The sequence below is a fragment of the Crocuta crocuta genome, unplaced genomic scaffold (genome assembly GCF_008692635.1).
Source record: "Crocuta crocuta isolate KB4526 unplaced genomic scaffold, BGI_CrCroc_1.0 scaffold303, whole genome shotgun sequence".
In the NCBI taxonomy this organism is placed as follows: Eukaryota; Metazoa; Chordata; class Mammalia; order Carnivora; family Hyaenidae; genus Crocuta; species Crocuta crocuta.
Window position 1 is genome coordinate 3,059,683 of NW_027528276.1, and position 17,560 is coordinate 3,077,242.

At 47.3% G+C, this 17,560-nt stretch overlaps 2 long non-coding RNA genes across 2 annotated transcripts in view; both read left to right on the plus strand.

Moving 5' to 3' along the window:
* Window positions 1–17,560, plus strand: part of LOC144222652 (uncharacterized) — a 44,037-nt gene that overhangs the window by 10,964 nt on the left and 15,513 nt on the right. The gene's annotated exons all lie outside the window — the stretch shown is intronic.
* Window positions 14,524–15,417, plus strand: LOC144222651 (uncharacterized). Its single transcript, XR_013332453.1, has 2 exons — window positions 14,524–15,022; window positions 15,240–15,417. It is a non-coding gene; the product is annotated as an uncharacterized LOC144222651 (long non-coding RNA).

The window sequence follows — 17,560 nt, forward strand, 5'->3', positions numbered from 1 at the left end:
TAAGTTGTAGACATCATGACACCTTACCCTTAAATACTTCTCATGCTTTCTCTAAAAATAAGGATATTCTTTTTCCTATTCACAGTGTCATTATTGCACATGAGAAAATTAACAGTAATTCCAAAACATCAGGCAATTTCTAGTTCATGTTCATATTTCCCCATTGTCCTAGAATGCTTTTTCTAACTCTTTAAAAAAATTAAAAAGTTTTTTTTTTATAGTTTATTTATGTTTTTAGAGAGAGGGAGAGAAAGAGCATGAGCAAGGGAGGGCAGAGAGAGAGGGAGACACAGAATCTGAAACAGGCTTCAGGCTCTGAGCTGTCAGCACGGAACCTGATGCGGGGCTCGAACCCGTGAACTGCGAGATCATGACCTGAGCCAGAGTTGGACACCCAACTGACTGAGCCACTCAGGTGCCCCTAAAAATTTTTTTTAATATTTTATATTTGGTATTTAAAAATCTACAGTAGTCTTCTTAGCTTTATTTTTTCTTATCACATTAACTTTTTGAAGAATGGAGACCAGTTTTCTTGCAGAAGATTCTAGATGCTAAATTTACCTGATTATTTCCTCCTGGTGTCATTTAACTTGTTCCTCCTTCCTGAGTTTATCCTGTAAACTGGAAGTTTGTCCTAGATGGGTAATTAGATTCAAATTAAACATTATTCGTAAGAATGTGTCCCAGGCACACTTCCTATTGATATACATAAGAAGCAGTAGCAGTGGTGGGGAAAAGAAACATACATTTGTTAAGCAATTATTGGATACTGGGCACCAAGCTGGGTATTGCCATCCATGCTATGATGCCCATGTCATGTAGGAGGCAGTTCTGGGCAGGTAAGTGGCTTGTCTACAGTCACAAATTCAATTGAATGGCAGAGTTAACTTCATACTTAGATCTTCTTATCCCCAGAAAGTCCTGAGCTCTTTCTGTCCAATCATGCTGCTGCCTCTCTGGGCATCCCTCACCTTCAGGATTCTGCTCATCCAATGGATAAACTAGTTTGCAGCCCAGATTCAGTTGTACTGGGTGTGACTTCCCAGTGAGCTCATGTCCCCAGATGGCGCTGAGCAGTGACTCTGAGAGACTGGATGCTGGGGTGGGACTTTGAGGAAGACGCTTTTGGTCAGTGGAGTGGGCTGGGTAAGTGGGCATGTCTTCTGTTTCTCCTAAGAATTCAGACAAAGATAGAATAAGGTGTGGCAGTGAGGCCTGAGGAGGCTTCCTAATGTTGGGAATCCAAAGCACCAGGTCTTAAACTTAGAGTCTAAGCAGAAGGCATTTGGGGAAACCAAGGCCCAAAGAGGAGTAAAGGCTTGCCTCAGGTCAGACAACTAGTTGCAGGCATAGCTAGGAGTGGAGTGCAGGTGAGAGTCTGGACTCCTTGTACGGTGCTCTTTGCAGCTTCCAGTCTGTTGCCTTCCTTATCCATAGAATCCCTTCTTGGAGTGGATAGGATCTGGAACAGGACAGTAAGTGGAAGGGTGATAGGGGGTGGGATATGGAGGTGGAGGTAGGCAGAGAGAAAACACAGGCAGGAGACTGGGTGTGGGGGGTCTCTCTGGATGTGGGACCCCCAAGGTAATCAAGGGTGTTGGGGGTGTGTGTGTGTCTTTAGGGAGTAGCCTCAAAGAATGCTTCCCTGACATCATCATCATATCTCCCTGGGGGACACAGGGACAACTCTCATTCTATCCATCCCCATTGCCTTGATAAGATCACTCGGGACTCTGATATCAGCCTCCTTGAAGACCTCCAGCTTCCTGTTTTACCTCTTCTAACCTTTTCTCCACATCATGGCCACAGTGGTCTTTGTAAAACAACTTCTGGTCAGGTTATCCCTGTTGAAACACTTGTATCAGTTAGCTGTTGTTGCCTAACAAACTACCCGAAATCATAGTGGCTTAAAACAACCACCATTTTATTTAGCTTATGATTCTTTTGGTAAGCTGGGTGGTTGTCCTGGTCTGAGCTGGTTCAGCTGACCTGGGCTCTATCATGGGTCTGTTGGCAGTTGGCTGGGGGCTGCTGGTGGCTGTACAATTCAGAATGATCTTACATGTCAACTTGTTGGCAGGCTGTCAGTAATCTGGGCTGGGCTCTGCTGGGACACCTCATTTCTTCTCCATGCAACCTCTCAGGTTTGTTTTCATGGTGGTCTCTGGGTTCTAAGAACAGCAAGAAGTACATGAACAGCAGTACACGAGCATCTTACAAAGTTCAGCTTGCATCACCTTTGCTAATGTCCTGCTCACCAAAGCAAGTCATGTGGCTGAGCCCAGATGTAACTGGGAGCCAGGACGGAGAAACAGATTCCACCTCTTTATGGGAAAGGACAATTTATCACCATTTTTATAGACTGCCATAAACTTATGTGACCCCCAGTGCTCTCAGAATAAAACCCAGACTCTCTACCTTGCATTCTATGCCCTCTGTCATCTGCTCCCACATTGCCTTCCCATTATGTACCCCATCTTGCATTGCAGTAATTCCAGAATCTCAATATTTTCAAAGTACCTCTTCTTCTCTAAGCCTTTGCATGTGCTGATCCCTCTGCAATGCCTTCTTCACAACCACCCCTTCACCCCCAGCCTCAGTCCTATTCATTCTTCAAGGTCCAGCTCCAATGTTGTCTTTTTCTGGAAGACTTTTCCAATTATCTCCACCCAAATTCATCCTCACTTCTAGATCTCAGAGCCTTTTGCACCCACCTCTGTCAGATGTCTTTCCTATTGTCTGGGGGCATAGCTTGGCTCCTGGCAGGAAGACTGAGGGCCCTGGAGTGGGCTGTCCAGCTTTACACCCCGGCTCTGTCACTGGCTGTGGGACCTCGTGCATGCTGCCTCAGTTCTCTTAGCTTTGGTTTTCCCATTTGTAAGAAAAGGGAGATAATAGTGGTCCTGGCTCCGTAAGGTTGTTCTACAAATCCACTGAGGCTCATGTGAAGTGCATGGCAGGATGAATGTGAGTTCCCACAGACTGTAAGCACTTTCTGAACAGAGACTATGTTGGTTAAATCCCCTCCCTAGAGCACATGACTTGACACAGAGCAGGTAGGGGAGATCCTGGCCATCATTTTTGTGAATTGACATCTCCCCCAAATGATAATGGGCCCCTGCAGATGCCTCAGACATGAAGCCCGCCTGGGTTTTGGCTTTTCCCTGACACCCGTTAGTGTGGGACAAGGCTTGGCTGGGCCCACAGCCAGCAATGAAGTGGATGCTAATAATATCATTATATGCTGAATAATTAACTGTCATTTAAATATTCATATGTTGTTGGGGGCAAGGCCTTTTATCAGCATCTGGGGATGTGTCGGCGGAGGAAGGAGATGGATGTCAGCAAGGCTGACTTTGCCTGTGAAGGGCGACCCGGGGTCCAGAGAGAGCTGTTGGAGTGGCCACCAGACAGTCAGCTAATATATAACTGCAATATCCCCATGTGATAAACTGCAATTTCATAAACGCTTGATGCATATGAGCAAGCCTAAAACAATATTGGAAGCATTAATTTCATTTGACTAATGCTTATCTATATTTTATTCTGTTCCATCTTTAAAGAAGTCTCTCTTTTCTACGAAAGGAGGTGGGGCTGGAGACCTGCAGATGGGCTGGAGCAGAGAGGGGTTCTGAACTGTCCTGCACCCTGAGCTGCAGGCATGGGCTGGGGGGCATGCATGTTGGGCTGTCCCTGAGCCTCAGTGCCCTACCTTGGGGAGTTCTGCTTCTGGCTCTTTGGAAGAAGAGCTCAGGCTCTCTGCCGGGGTCAGGAGTGAGTGGTCTGGGCATCTAGGTCCTGGCCAGGCGTGCTGAGGCTTCTGTAGATTGCCTACGTGTTTCCGTTAGGATGTGCCTGACGGCTCTTTGCAGGGAGAGGTTTGGGAAAGTAGGGACTGTTTCAAGGCAACTATCCCCCAGCGGAGATGGGAGGGAAGGAGGAGAAGGATGAGATTGGAGGAGGATGGAGGAGAGAAGGGAGAACAGGCAAGGTAGGAAACAGATGAAGGAGCCTGTGACAGGTAAGCTGCTGCCCTAGAGGGAGGGAGGCAGCCTCACGTGGCAATTGAGGGCAAGGGCTCTGGAAATGGACAGTCCTGGGCTTGAGTTCTGGCTGTGCCTCAACTGATTTGTGACCTTTAATAAAGTCTTCACCTTTTCCAAAGTTCTTAACTGTGTCTATTTCACAAACCCCAACAAATTACCACAAACTTAGTGGTTTTAAACAATATACATTTCTTTTTTAAAGTTTACTTATTTATTTTTAAAGAGAGAGAGAGAGAGAGAGAGAGAGCACTGGGGAGGAGCAGAGAGAAAGGGAGAGAGAGAATCCCAAGCAGGCTCTGTGGTGTCAGCACAGAGCCCCATGCAGGGCTCAAACTCACAAACCATGAGATCATGACCTGAGCTGAAATCAAGAGTTGGACGCTTAATCGACTAAGCCATCCAGGGGCCCCAACATGCATTTCTCATAGTTCCTGTGATTTGGGAGTCTATGCATGGCTGGATCCATAATGTAGTACAGATCTCGGGAGTGAGATTGCACCACCTATACCATACCGTGGATTAGGAGCAAGTCACAGGTGCTGCTTATACTCATGGGAGGGGATCACACGAGGCATGAATGTCAGGAGGTGTGGGTCGCTGTGGAGTCTCTGCCATGACTGACAAAGGCAGCCTGAACCTACTCAGTGCCAGACACTATGCCAAGTCCTTTGCTTGGACTATCTCGTTTACTTTTCAGAACAACCCCAACAAGTCGTTGCCACCAGTGTACTGAAGAAAAAATGGCAGCTCAGAGGTTAAGTAACAGCTATACAGTCAGTAGCAGGTAGAGTTTGCATGTGAACCACATTCTGTGGTTCCAGGCTCCAGCCACTTTGCCTCCATGAGACCTGTCCTCACGGGGCTTCTTGTGAAGGTAATCCATGTAAGATGCCCAGCACAGGTCCTAGTACAAGGTCTTACTTCTCTGTGGCTTGGCCTCCCCTTGCTAGCCTCTGCTTGTCCCCTTCCTTCATGGGGAGGCCACAGCCACAAATGCCTCCCATGCCCAGGATAACCAGGCCCAACCCCCAAGCACTGGAGAGCTAGACAGGGCAAGGGAGGAATGACATGGTGGGTGTGTTTCCTTCACTTGAACCACTCTCAGCCCAAATCTATTCATCTCCTAGGCCTCAGCTTAAAAGTCACTTGTTTCCTATGGCTGCTGCAACAAATTGTCATAAATGTAGTGGCTTAAAACAATAGACTTATTATTTCACTGTCCTGGGGGTTAGAAGTCCCAGCTGGGTATCACTGGGCTCAAATCAAGGTGCTGGGAGGGCTGTGTTTCCTTCTAAAGGATCTAGCAGAGAATCTGTTTTGTTTTGTCTTGCCTGTCCCAGCTTTTACAGGCCACCTGCACTCTTTGGCTCCTGGCCCCTCCTCCATCATCAAAGCCAGGAATGGCCAGCGGCATCTTTCTAACATCGCATCCCTCTGTTGGATTCTTCTTCTGCTTCTTGATTAGCCTGGCCCCTCCAAACAATCCAGAATAATGTCCCTACTTTAGAGTCAGCTGATTAGCAAATTTATTTCTATCTGCAACCTTAATTTCCCATTCAGAGTTTCAGGGATTAGGACATTGTTATGCACGGAATGTTTATGTCCCTCCTAGAGTCATCTTTTGACACCCTACTGTGATGGTGTGGGGAGACAGGACCTTTGGGAGGTAATTAGGATTAGATGAGGTCATGAGAGTAGAGCCCTCATGAATGGGATTAGTGCCCTTATAAAAGAGACCTCAGAGAGCTCCCTCATCCCATCCACCATGTGAAGACACAGCAAGAAGATGGCTATGAACTAGAAAATGGATTCTCACCAGACACCAAATCTGCCAGCACCTTCATCTTGGACTTCCTAGCCTCCAGACCCGAGCAGTAAATTTCTGTTGTTTAAGCTACTCAGTCTGTTATATTTTGTTACAGCAGCCCAAACAGGCATAGACAGACATGGTTATCTTTGGGGCCGTTCGCCTGCCCACCACACTTCCACAGGGGGTCTGGGCTGTGCCTGTGGAGCAGGTGCTCCTGTGGCATCCTTTACTTTTTCGTCACCACCCTTCGCCCACTGCTAGGGGTCTTAAACTCATATGCCCTGAGGGTCCAAGAGCAAATGTAAATGAATTGTCTGTGTATAAGATAATAGGGAGCAGTGGCTCTGTGGCCTAAGAAAACTCATTTCAAATTCAAAAAATGGAAAACGCTGTGCTGGCCACACAGCACGTTCTGTGGTACAGTCAGCCTGCAGACTGCCAGCGTGCTCCTTGGGGTCCTGCTGGGCTATGAGCATCCCCTGATCAGAGCAATGCTGCAGGGAGGTCAGCACCTCAGTGAGAGGCACAGGCATGTCCCTCGGCAGCCTCGTCAGGAAAAGCTGTCCTTCCTTTGGGCCAAAGCAGCCTATGCTGGGGTATAGGACAGCCCCGCTGGGCTCTCGGGTCCGGTCCCCGGGCTGGGCTCAGCCAGTGCTCTGTCCATGGTGCTGTCCCCAGCTCCTCTTACAGTGCGTGCCCCACAGCACAAATGTGGACTAGGTATGTATCTGTTAAATGTATACATGAATGACATCCAGTGTCTTCTTGCTCACTTTTCCCCCCGTTCAGGGATATATGACCCCCTTCCAAAGAGCTCAGTTTCTCTTGACAGGCACCAGCCGTGGCCACAGGCACAGCACGTGCTTGTGTGTATCTGTGTGTGCGCATGGTGTACAAGCATCAATCAGGGGCTTCAGTGACTTGGAACCCAAGGTCTCGGCACCTTTGTGGGAAATTGCCATGGCCTGTGACCCAAAGGCGGGGGCCAGGGGCTGGCACACGGAGGGGGATCCAGGCGCCCTTGCTGCTGCCCCGGCAGCTTCCTCCCCGTTCTCTCCTCTCCCCCCCTCCCCCCGCATTCGAGATTCCCCGGAGGTCGAGCCTGGTGTAATTACAGGGTATCTGCTGCCTCCCTATAAATCGAATAGACTTTTTGGCCTTGTCAGATTAAAACTTACCTATCAACCCGCCGCAGGCCTCTAGATCTCCCTAAATCTGTACTTGGGAGAGAATTTATGGCTAGGAATTGCATTTTGCAAAATGATTAAAGTTGCCAAACAGCCATAAAAAGTTGCAGGAGGAGATATGGTTTTTTTGAAAGTCTGCTTAATTTATAAGGGGTGGAAGGTTTATTGTCATTTAGAGTCCACGGCGAGGCAGCCATGGAGCGTTGGGCGGCAGCTGTGCACAGCTGCACGCGCTTTATGCCTTTTACATGTTTTTAAATTGCCCTGTTTGAAGCTTGACTNCTCACCTTCCAGCAGCAGCCTTTCTAGCTTATCTCACCCCTTGCTGGCCACTCTGTCCCATCCCACAGTCCTCTGCTGGCCCCCCTGAAGTAGTAACAGATACTCACATGTGTAAAGGCTTTTAAGTTTATAGGCGATTTCATGTGTAGTACTTTAGTGCTTATCACCCCAGATTAAATGATTAAATGAGATAAAACATGTAAAGCTCTAAACCTAAGGCTGCTACCTAGTGAGCTAATAGCTAGAATCATGGCTCCCACTTACTGACCACTTACGAGGTGCCGGGACCTCTGTTCTGAGCTTCACATGCATTAATTCATATAATCCTCCTTGCCGCCCTCTGAGGTAGTCGCGAGTTATTCCTGTGCTTTAGAAAGCTTAAAGAACGTAAGCCTCGGGTCATGCACTAAATGCTCAATGAATAAGAGCTATTATTTTTAATACTATTAGGACAGGAGCTTTATCTGTTTTGCTCCCAGTGTGCACATAGTAGGCACTCAATGGATACCGCTGAACACAAGCATATGCATGAGCAATACTGTCATCGTTGCCAGTCTAGTGGCCCCTGTCCCCCATGAATACAAGGGTCAGGCTCTCTTCACCTTATAAGCCCAGTACTGAGCCCAGTGCCAGGCACATCATGGGTGCTCTTTATGTATTTGAAAAGTGATCGAATACATTTAATCCTTACAACAGTCCCGTGAGGAAGGTATTAGAAATTCTACCTTGCAGAGCAGAAACTGAAAGTTGAGAGAGTTTGACACTGGGTTTTGGATCCCAAGTCCTGTGGTTTTATCTTTTTCTTTCTTTCTTTTTTTTTTTTTTAAAATCACAACCCATTAGGTATTTGGGATAGATTTGGAAAATTTCCTCCATTATTATCAGATCTAATATTTATTAATTACCTCGCATCCCCAGCTACAGTTATAATACCAAGTGGTCCTCCAAACATACTTACTATATATATATTATTTCTCTCATTTTATAAACATGGAAACTGAGGCACAGAGAGATCTAGCAGCAACTGGATGAGCTGAAACTTAACTCTGGGTGTGTGTGACTTGGAGATGGGCAATTACAGTACAGGGTGACAAGAGCTCTAATGGGGAAGATCTCCAAATCCAGCCTGATAGGGGGCAGAGGAGTGTCAGGGAGGGCTTCCTGGAGGAGGTGATTTCCAAGCTGACATTTTGAATAATGGGTAGGGATTTGTCAGGTAAACAACAAGGAAGCATGTGCCAGGAAGAGGGAACAAGCACAGAGGCAAGAAAAGGCAAGGCTGGATGAAGGATGTGAATATTTCATCCTGGCCAGAGGCACTTCTGAATTCTCTTTGGCATCAGATGCAGTGCATCCTGACTCCACCTCCCTGGGTTGCAGAGATGTTCAAGTTCCAAGAGGACCAGGTGGATGGGAACTGGCTACTCCCCAAGGTCTCCATCACCTTCACCCACATTCTCTCTCTCAGAGTCATGCTCACTTACTTCCTTCGAGCACAAGGGAAGTGGAGAGCCTCCTGTTGGTCTGTGATGGATGAATCAGGCCCATTTGGATTTGATCCAGTGCTCTCAAACTTGCCTCTGTCCCTCCCTCCATCTTTTGGGGCTTTCTCCCTTCCCCACAGTGTGGGCATGGGGGGTAAAGGAGCCTCTTCTTCTGCTTTCCTTATCTCTCAAATGTTCCACGATTTGGAGCATAAGACTTCTTCAGGCTGTTTACTCATTGATTCACTGATTCATTCATCCAACAAGTGTGTTTTGAGTGCCTAATATGTTCTAAGGGTTGGAAGAAAGCAGTGAACAGAGAGAAGACCAGGATATTGTCCTTGTTGGGGTTACCATAAACAAATGGACAAACAAGAGTGTCTTAGACAGTGACATGTGCCTTGATATCAGTGAAGCAAGTTGATGTGATAGGAAGTGACCAAGGGCACACACACACACACACACGCGCGCGCGCAGGCACACGCATGCACACATGCTGCTTTGGGTAACATGCAGGGACTTTTGAACCAAGATCTGAATGGGAAAAAGCCAAATAAAGGAAGATCTGGAGGAAGAGCATCCCATACCAAGGGACCAAGATTTGCAAAGGCCCAGAAGTAGGAATGAACCACAGCAACTTAAGAAACAGAAATAGGACTGAAACTTAGAGGGTGAGGGACAGAGTGGCAGGTGACCAAGAGGAGAGAGGGGCAGGGGTCAGATCGGGAAGAAGCTTGTAGGCCATGGTCTTCTGGCTTGTAGGCCAGACTTCAGATTTTATACTAAATGCAATGGGAATCTCTTGGAGGGTTGGATCAAGGGAGAAACATGAACCAATTGACATTTGTAGGGGCTCTCTCTCCCTTCTGTGGTGAGAGCAGAAAGGGGATTTTCAAGATAGCCACAAATCCAAACCTAGACCAAAGTCTTCTCCAGATATATACTGTATATACTATATAGACTATACCATTTATATAGATCGTCTATACTATATAGACCGTCTACTGTCTACCTCTAGGTCTTTGCACCTACAAATCCTTCTGCTGAGAATGTCTTTCCCTGTGCTTCTTAGAGCACCATGGTTCACTCTTCAGGACTCAGCCCCCAGACACCCTCCCTGTACTCCTTCCTCCCCTCCTCCCCCCTCACTGCCATTCCCCAGTTCCTGCCATGAGCACCTACCCTTTCCATGTCCCTCTCTCTACTCGACCAGCAGCTCCTCAAGCACCAGGAAGGTAGCTGTCTTAGCTTTGAGAGCTGGGGCACCACACACAGCCTGGCCCAGGGTAGGTGCCTGACAAATTCTTTCTGGTTGACAAGAGTTCTTTGAGCACCCAAGTCATTGACAAAAGCACTAAATGAGCAAACACCCTTTGTTTAAATAGATAATAAGACTAGAAGTGTGGTTGTATACTGTTTACTGTAACATTTACATTAAATCTATACTTACTAGGATTTTTGGCAATTGGAGGCTAAGTTTCTAAGTACTTACTAAAAGCAACAATAGTCTGCACTAGTCAAATGTGAATAGCTCTCTCTCTCTCTCAGGGACTGTTCCCTTGTTACCCCGAGACTATGAATGTTGGTTAAAGAATACATTTGTTAAAATACTTCTTGTAAATACTTGTGTTTGAAAGAATGCATTTGTTAGAATACTTCCCGTAAATACTTGGTTGTAAACCTGTGTTTGTCACTGAATACTGCATAGGCTCCCTGATGTGGTTCTAATTAACCTACTAATATAGAGGGACTCTGCATTTTCTTATTAAGCTGGGAATTTAAAAGCTGTCTCCCTTGCTTGAGATTTATGCAAATAAAAACGAAAGACTTTTGAAACAATGTAGTGTCTCATTCTCCCACCAACTGTGAGCTGGGTGAGGGCAAGGACTCAGGAGTCTTATCTGCTGAAGTATCCCCAACATGGCCCCCACTGGCCTGCACTGGGGTCTGTGGATTTCCCTGGAACGGGCACCTAGCCCACCCTGGGCACCGAGCTGCCTGTGCACAAGGAGTCTCCAGGAAGGCCCACAGAGGGCAGCCCTGTAAACATGGCACAGATCAGGCTGTGCGTGCAAGACTTGGCACATGCCAGGGGAATGCTAATAACTGTGTCCCCGGATCTGCGTCCTCGATCTCTGCAATGCCCGGCTTTGATGTATGGGGAAGCAATTAGGAAATTGAAATATGCAATTGTCTCTTGACTTTTGGGTGAAGACGCCAAGTCCCTGGACAAGTTATGTAGCTTTTTTGAGCCTCAGTTTCCTCCTGTGTGAAATGGGGATCATAATACATGGGTTCTCCAAAGCCCAGGGGCCCTCCCTGACTGCTGCAGGCCTTCATCCCACCTTGGCCTCTGACATTTGAGTGTAGAGAAACAAGAAAAAGGACCTGTCCCAACTCTGGTTAAATCCTGTGATTGCTTTGCTCAGATCTCTCAGAGCCCAATGTAGTGGGAGGTTTCCAGCCAGACCACACATTGTAGTTCTTTTTTTTTTTTTTTAAATTTTTTAGTCTTTATTTATTTTTGAAAGAAAGAGAGAGACAGTGCAAGCAGGGGAGGAACAGAGAGAGAGAGAGGGAGACACAGAATCCAAAGCAGGCTCCAGGCTCTGAACTGTCAGAACAGAGCCTGACGCGGGGCTTGAAATTCACGAACTGCAAGATCATGACCTGAGCTGAAGTCCGACGACTAACCCACTGAGCCACCCAGGCGCTCCTGAGACCCTGTAGTTCTTAACCCCAGCGCAGAGAGCCCAAGCGTAGACCTGGCTTGATCACAGCTGCTACCTGACTTGTTCCTCACTTTATTCCAACCTGAAGGCAACCCGGCAGGCGGCTCTGTGTGACTGGGTGCCAAGGGGTGACCGGGCTCTCTCCAAAGACAACATTGACCTTTACCTCCTACTGTCTCTCTTGTAACGTTCATTCAGTCCACAAATAGTCATGAGGCTCCTTCCATGAGCAAATACTGTGCCGGCACTGGGGATACAGCAGAACAGGACAGGCAAATCCCCACACTCATGGAGCCCTCATCCCAGTGGGAAAAGGGTGGAAGTTTTTGGGTACAGACACATGGGCAGCTGAGGTCTGTGAGATTATAGGAGCGCGATCCTAAGGCCCATAGGTTTGGGATGCCCACTCCTGAAAGTGAATGTTTACCTTTAAGTCTGACCTTGCAATGTCAACCTTTCAAGTCTCTGGGAGGGTCTGTGAACATAGAATCTACATAGTGTCTGGTATAGTGTCAGGTGCATCCTAGGCGCCCCATAAGTTGGAGATCCCCTCTCTTTCTCCAGACACAGATTTTCCTGTGTCCCCCCCTTCCTGTGTCTCCCTCCTTTCCCTGATTTTCACGGAAAGCAAGATAGGAGAGAGGCTTTTTGTGCTCAGGGCTGAAAGTGAGACATTTCTTCTTTTTTAAAAGACCTAATTTTGTGCGGGGAGCCATTTTAGGTTCCCAGCACAATTAAGAGGCAAGCACAGAGATTTCCCATGTACCACCCTCCCCACACAGGCACAGCCTCCCCCACGGTGGATATTCCCGAGCAGATGGTACATTTGTTACAGCTGATGACCTCGCACAGACACACTGTCACCGAAGGTCCATAGTTTACCTTAGGGTTTACTCTTGGTGTTGCAGGCTCTATAGTTTGGACAATTGTATAACGACACATACCCATCACTATAGTATCATATAGAACCTTTTTACTGCCTAAAAATTCCCTGTAGGTGAGTCACTTCTTTGGGTTCAGGAACAGCTTGCTGGACAGTGTAAGACAGGAAGACAGGAGATGTGGCGCTCTGGGAGAAAGCCTGTCCTGGAGCCGTCCCTGAAGCAGAGGGGGCAGGGCACAGCCCCTCCCTTCAAACAAGCCACTGAAGGAGGACATGGTTAGACCAGAGTGAGGGAACACAAGGCAGACGAAGCAAGCAACAGCGACGACACTTATACCCAAAGTCCCACCGCAGAGCCATCGCATCCCGTAGAGCAGCTCAGGCAAGTGGCTGTTCGAGACCCACCACCAGCAACGTGGAGCGTGGCATTGGTGTCCATCATAAAAATCAATGGTTCTTTTGCTAAGTGGTCAATATTTATTTGGCTTTAGCATTGTTTAATTCAATGCATCAATTAAAGATAGTGTAATGTCTTCTCTGGTCTACAGCCTCGGCTTCTGTGTGTCGTTACCTCATCTGTTTGAGATCACTCACGTCCTTACGTCTCTGCTCCTTTGTCCCCTTGCATAACTCAAGGACAGGAGTAATTGACGTGAAACTTTTAAAAATTAATTTCGCTGCATATGCCACCGAGGGGGAGTGCAAGTCCTCCCAGCCATTTATAACGTCACGGTGATTGGTCCTGACAAAACAATACCTTAAAAACTCACCAAAGTAAATTATGGCCTGAGCAAATGGCTGCTCCGCGGCAGGGCCGGAGGCTTGGAGGGGAGCCAGGCAAAAACAAAGTAATGTGCTTTTGATATTAATAACAGAGATGATATTGATCTGCAAGCTAGTGTCACTTTTCCACTCTGGCGAGGAGATTGCTCCCGGCATTTAGTCCACTGAAAGCCACTTTCCATGCAGGCCATTTAATTTTGTGAGTCTTTAATTATGTGAAATGGAGTCTAGTTAAAGGGCCAGGTCCCAGTTTTGCCGGGCGGAGACGTGGGCTGTGATTCAGGAAGCTGTCAGAAATGAATATAACTCAATTCTTAGATCTGCAAATGCAGTTGTCTTTCCAAATGTTTATTTCATGCCTGCACTTTTCTGGCCCGGTGCCACTGTGCATCAGGACAGACACAGCCTCTGATTACAGGACCACATTTTTCAAAGGCCTGAAGTTAATGTGCCTGTTTTCTGCATAATAAAAGTCATAACTCACAGGGGCCGTCCATGCCGCTCGCCGGAAAGGGGGCCTGGACAGACTGTGGAAGGGCTGTGCGTCCCAGTCCAATCCCCGGTGTGGCCTGTGCCTGGCCGAGGTTTGGACATTTGATCTCGGGTGGCGGCGCTGCGAGAGACCGCGCTGGCAGACCACAAGTCAGACCACAGTCCGTGGGTCAGATTATCTATCAGACTGTGAATAGGATCACAAGCCAGACTGGGGAGAAGCCCACATATCAGACCACAGAGAAGTCCGGGACTCCTGATTTAGGATTCAGGAAATCTCATCACTGTAGCTCCACATCTTAGGTTCATCTGAGTGCCCTTCCTCTGGTCAGATTGGACCAAGTCTCCTGCCTTTCTCTTACACACACACAGACCTCCATATATGTGTCCATATGCTCCTCCAAAGGCACCTTTTGGGGCGCCTGGGTGGTTCAGTCGGTTAAGTGTCTGACTTCAGTTCAGGTCATGATCTCATGGTTTGTGAGTTCTAGCCCTGCATCGGGCTCTGTGCTGACAGCTCAGAGCCTGGAGCCTGCTTTGGATTCTGTGTCTCCTTTCTCTTAGCTTCCCCTGCTCATGCTCTGTCTCTCTGTCTCTCAAAAATAAATAAAAACATTAAAAAAAAAAACAAAGGCACCTTTCATATTTGCATATACCTGCATATGTATTTTATGTGTGCATGTACACACACACACACACACACACACACACACACACAAGCTCCAGAATCTCTCTTGGACTTTGCTTTACAATTGTTCCTCATACTGGGTGCTCTGTCCCTTATCCAGATAAATCTCTCCAGAACCTAACTGAAGCTTCCTATTGAAATGCATATTTAGCATGTGGAGTTCAGCCTGCTTGGATATCCTGGGGCTATTCCGGCTGCTGCCTGGGGGTTCCGTCTACCTGCCCAGCAAAATTCTCCTGTCTCTGGTTCCACCACCACGGTATTAGAAAAAAGGGTCAGTGCAGAACAGCAGTCTCACACCTAGAACTCAGCTCTGAGACAGCCCACCTTCCCTGAACATCGTCAAGGATCAAAAGCTAAAGTGATCAGAATTGCGAAGACAAAAAACCACAGGATCTACACGCTTTTATCCACAGGAGGATGCACCAGAACCTCACCTCGAGCTCCTTTCTCTACTTTACAAATAGTTCTGATGCTGTCTATTATTGCTTGTTCAGCCCACAGAGGAGTTAGAAGCAGAGTGAGCAGGTGGAGAGTGGCTTCCAAAAGCAAAAGTACCCAAAGCAGCAGGACACCACAGCTGAAAGTGAGGGAAGACAGAAAAACTCTAAAAGCAGACAAAAGAACTCAATGTGGTGAGGGTTTTCAAAGTTAATTTTATAGTATAATGTGGGAGAAAGAGGTGTGGACCCAAATATATTTAGGAAATGCTGGCTAAAGAAAGCCAGAGTCGTTTCTTGGCTTCAGGGAATCTCAGTGCCCTTAATATGCGAGCATGCACAGCGCAGCTCAAAAGACAGCAGGGATAGAATTAAATTTTCCCCAAAGTTATTTGCCCCTTTTCTCCCCTAGCCTTTATCCCAGAGGATTTTGAGAAGTTAATACTCAACGGAACATAGTCTGGGAAATACTGATATACCACGATTGATGTTTGTACTGGCGACTTCAGTGGACACCATCTGTTTTTTGGTTCTGCCTGCGGAAACAGCCATTTGGAGATCCACCCCTCCCCGGTTTTTTTTTTTTTTTTTAGCACATGTGTTTTATCTAGGGGTCTATTTCTCAACCCCAGAAGTGGGCACATAACCCACGCTAAGCCACTCGTGACGTTGCACCCCCCTGGTTGGCATAATTGGGTTACAGGATAGGCAAATGGTCAGATTAGGCTATTGAGATGCTATGGGACTTTGCAGGGAAGTCTGGGTAAGAGACAACTGGACTAACAGGCAGAGGATGGTGAGGCTTGGGGCCATCCTGTCACCACCTGGAGCCCGAAAGAAAGTCAACATGGAAGATATCAGGGCCAAGAGGTGGAGAGAAATAAAGTCTGTCTTTTGAAAAGCTCACTCTCTGTGCCGTACGTGTATGGAAACTGGAATTGGTAAAGAGGTCCAGCGTGGAGACCGGTTGGCAAGCAAGTATTGAAAAGAAGTGAGGGTTGCTTGGATTAGAGGGAAGGCAGTGGAGGTGGTGAGGGCTATTTAGGAGGTGATATGTGTTTGGAGAGTCATTCGTGGAGCTGAAGAGGGGAGGAGAAAGGATGGCGCCCAGGTTTCTGGCTTGCAAAGATGCGTGGATGGTGGTGATGTTTGAAAGAGGACCAGGTTTGTTTTGGTAGAATGGGGTAAGAAGAGTTCATTTTGGTTATATGTGGGATTTGAAGGGTGGTTGAGAAATCTAAGTGGAAATGTGGAGTTGGGCATGGACTGAAAGGTCAGGGAGAGCTTTGGATTTGAGACATAAACTGGGGAGGCACCGGTCCCTGGAGGGTAATGAGTGACCCATGGCAATGTCACCCAAACCCATGCATGGAACAGGAAGAGGAAACTTCAAAGGAAATGGGAAAAGAATCCCCTGAGAGGTAGAAGAAAAGGATTGCTTCCAGGAGGAACGAATACCAGCTTATTGAGAGGTCAAGGAAGGTGAAGGCTTTGGATTTGGGGATGAGGAGATCATTAGTATCTTTGGACAGAGTTGTTTGGGTGGAGTAAAGGAGCAGAGGTCAGATTAGCAGGTGGCGGAGTGAGCAGGAAGTGAGGAAACAGAGCAAATAATAATAGCAAATGGTGCACATAGGAAGTAAAGACTTACATGGGCAGGCTCTCTTCTAAGTGCTTTGTATGTGTTAACGCATTTAATCATCACAACAACTCTTTGAGGTAGGTACATTAACTTCCATGTTATAGATGAGGAAACTGAAGTCAGCGAGGTCAGATAATTTGCCTCAGGGCATACAGCTGGCAAGGAATGGAGCTGGAATTCCAACCCAAGCAGTCTGGCTCCTGTGCCCACACTCCTTTTTTTTTTTTTTTTTTTTAATGTTTTATTTATTTCTAGGAGAGAGAGAGAGACAGAGTGAGCAGGGGAGGGTCAGAGAGAGAGGGAGTCACAGACTGAAACAGGCTCCAGGCTCCGAGCTGGCAGTCAGCACAGAGCCCGACGCGGGGCTCGAACCCACAAACGGGAGATCATGACCTAAGCGAAAGTCGGACGCTTAACCGACTAAGCCACCCAGGTGCCCCGTCCTGTGCCCACACTCCTAATCATTAACTTATCCTGAGAAATTACTTAAAGAAAACTCTAGTAAGCAATTTCTGTGCAGCAGTGAGGAAAGACAGACCTGTAACAAGAAGGGGGCCTGTAGCCAATGAAGGGCTTATCTTAAGATGGGGGGACTTAAACTTCAAATATTGTGAGGGAACATCTACTTAAGAGGAAGTGATGGATACAGAAGAAAGAGAAGGAATAATGGGTAAGGCAGGCTCCTGAGAAGGTGGGAGCGGATGGGCTCTGGAACACAGCGGGTGCTAGGAGGAAGGTCCTCTCTGGTGCAGGATCGGAGAGACTGGGGTCCCACAAAGGTAGGTTTGTTGGTGGGATTTCTTTGGGAGGGTCTCCATTTTCTTTGTAAAGGGGGAGGAGCAAAGCATCTTGGAAGTTTGAGGAGCCTGGGGACAGTTTGCAGTAGTCGTGAACAGCAGAAGATGAAACTGTTGGAGAAAAGCTGAAGAGTCACAGGATGCTGGTGATCATGCACTTGTAGGTTTGTGTGCATCGCAAAGAGAGCACAGGTCTGGGGTCATCTGAACCTGGCGTTTTGATTTACAGGTAGAGAAAAGACAGTGGGGAAGAAAGTTTGGGGTGTTGGTGAGAGTCTGTAAAATGATAGAATT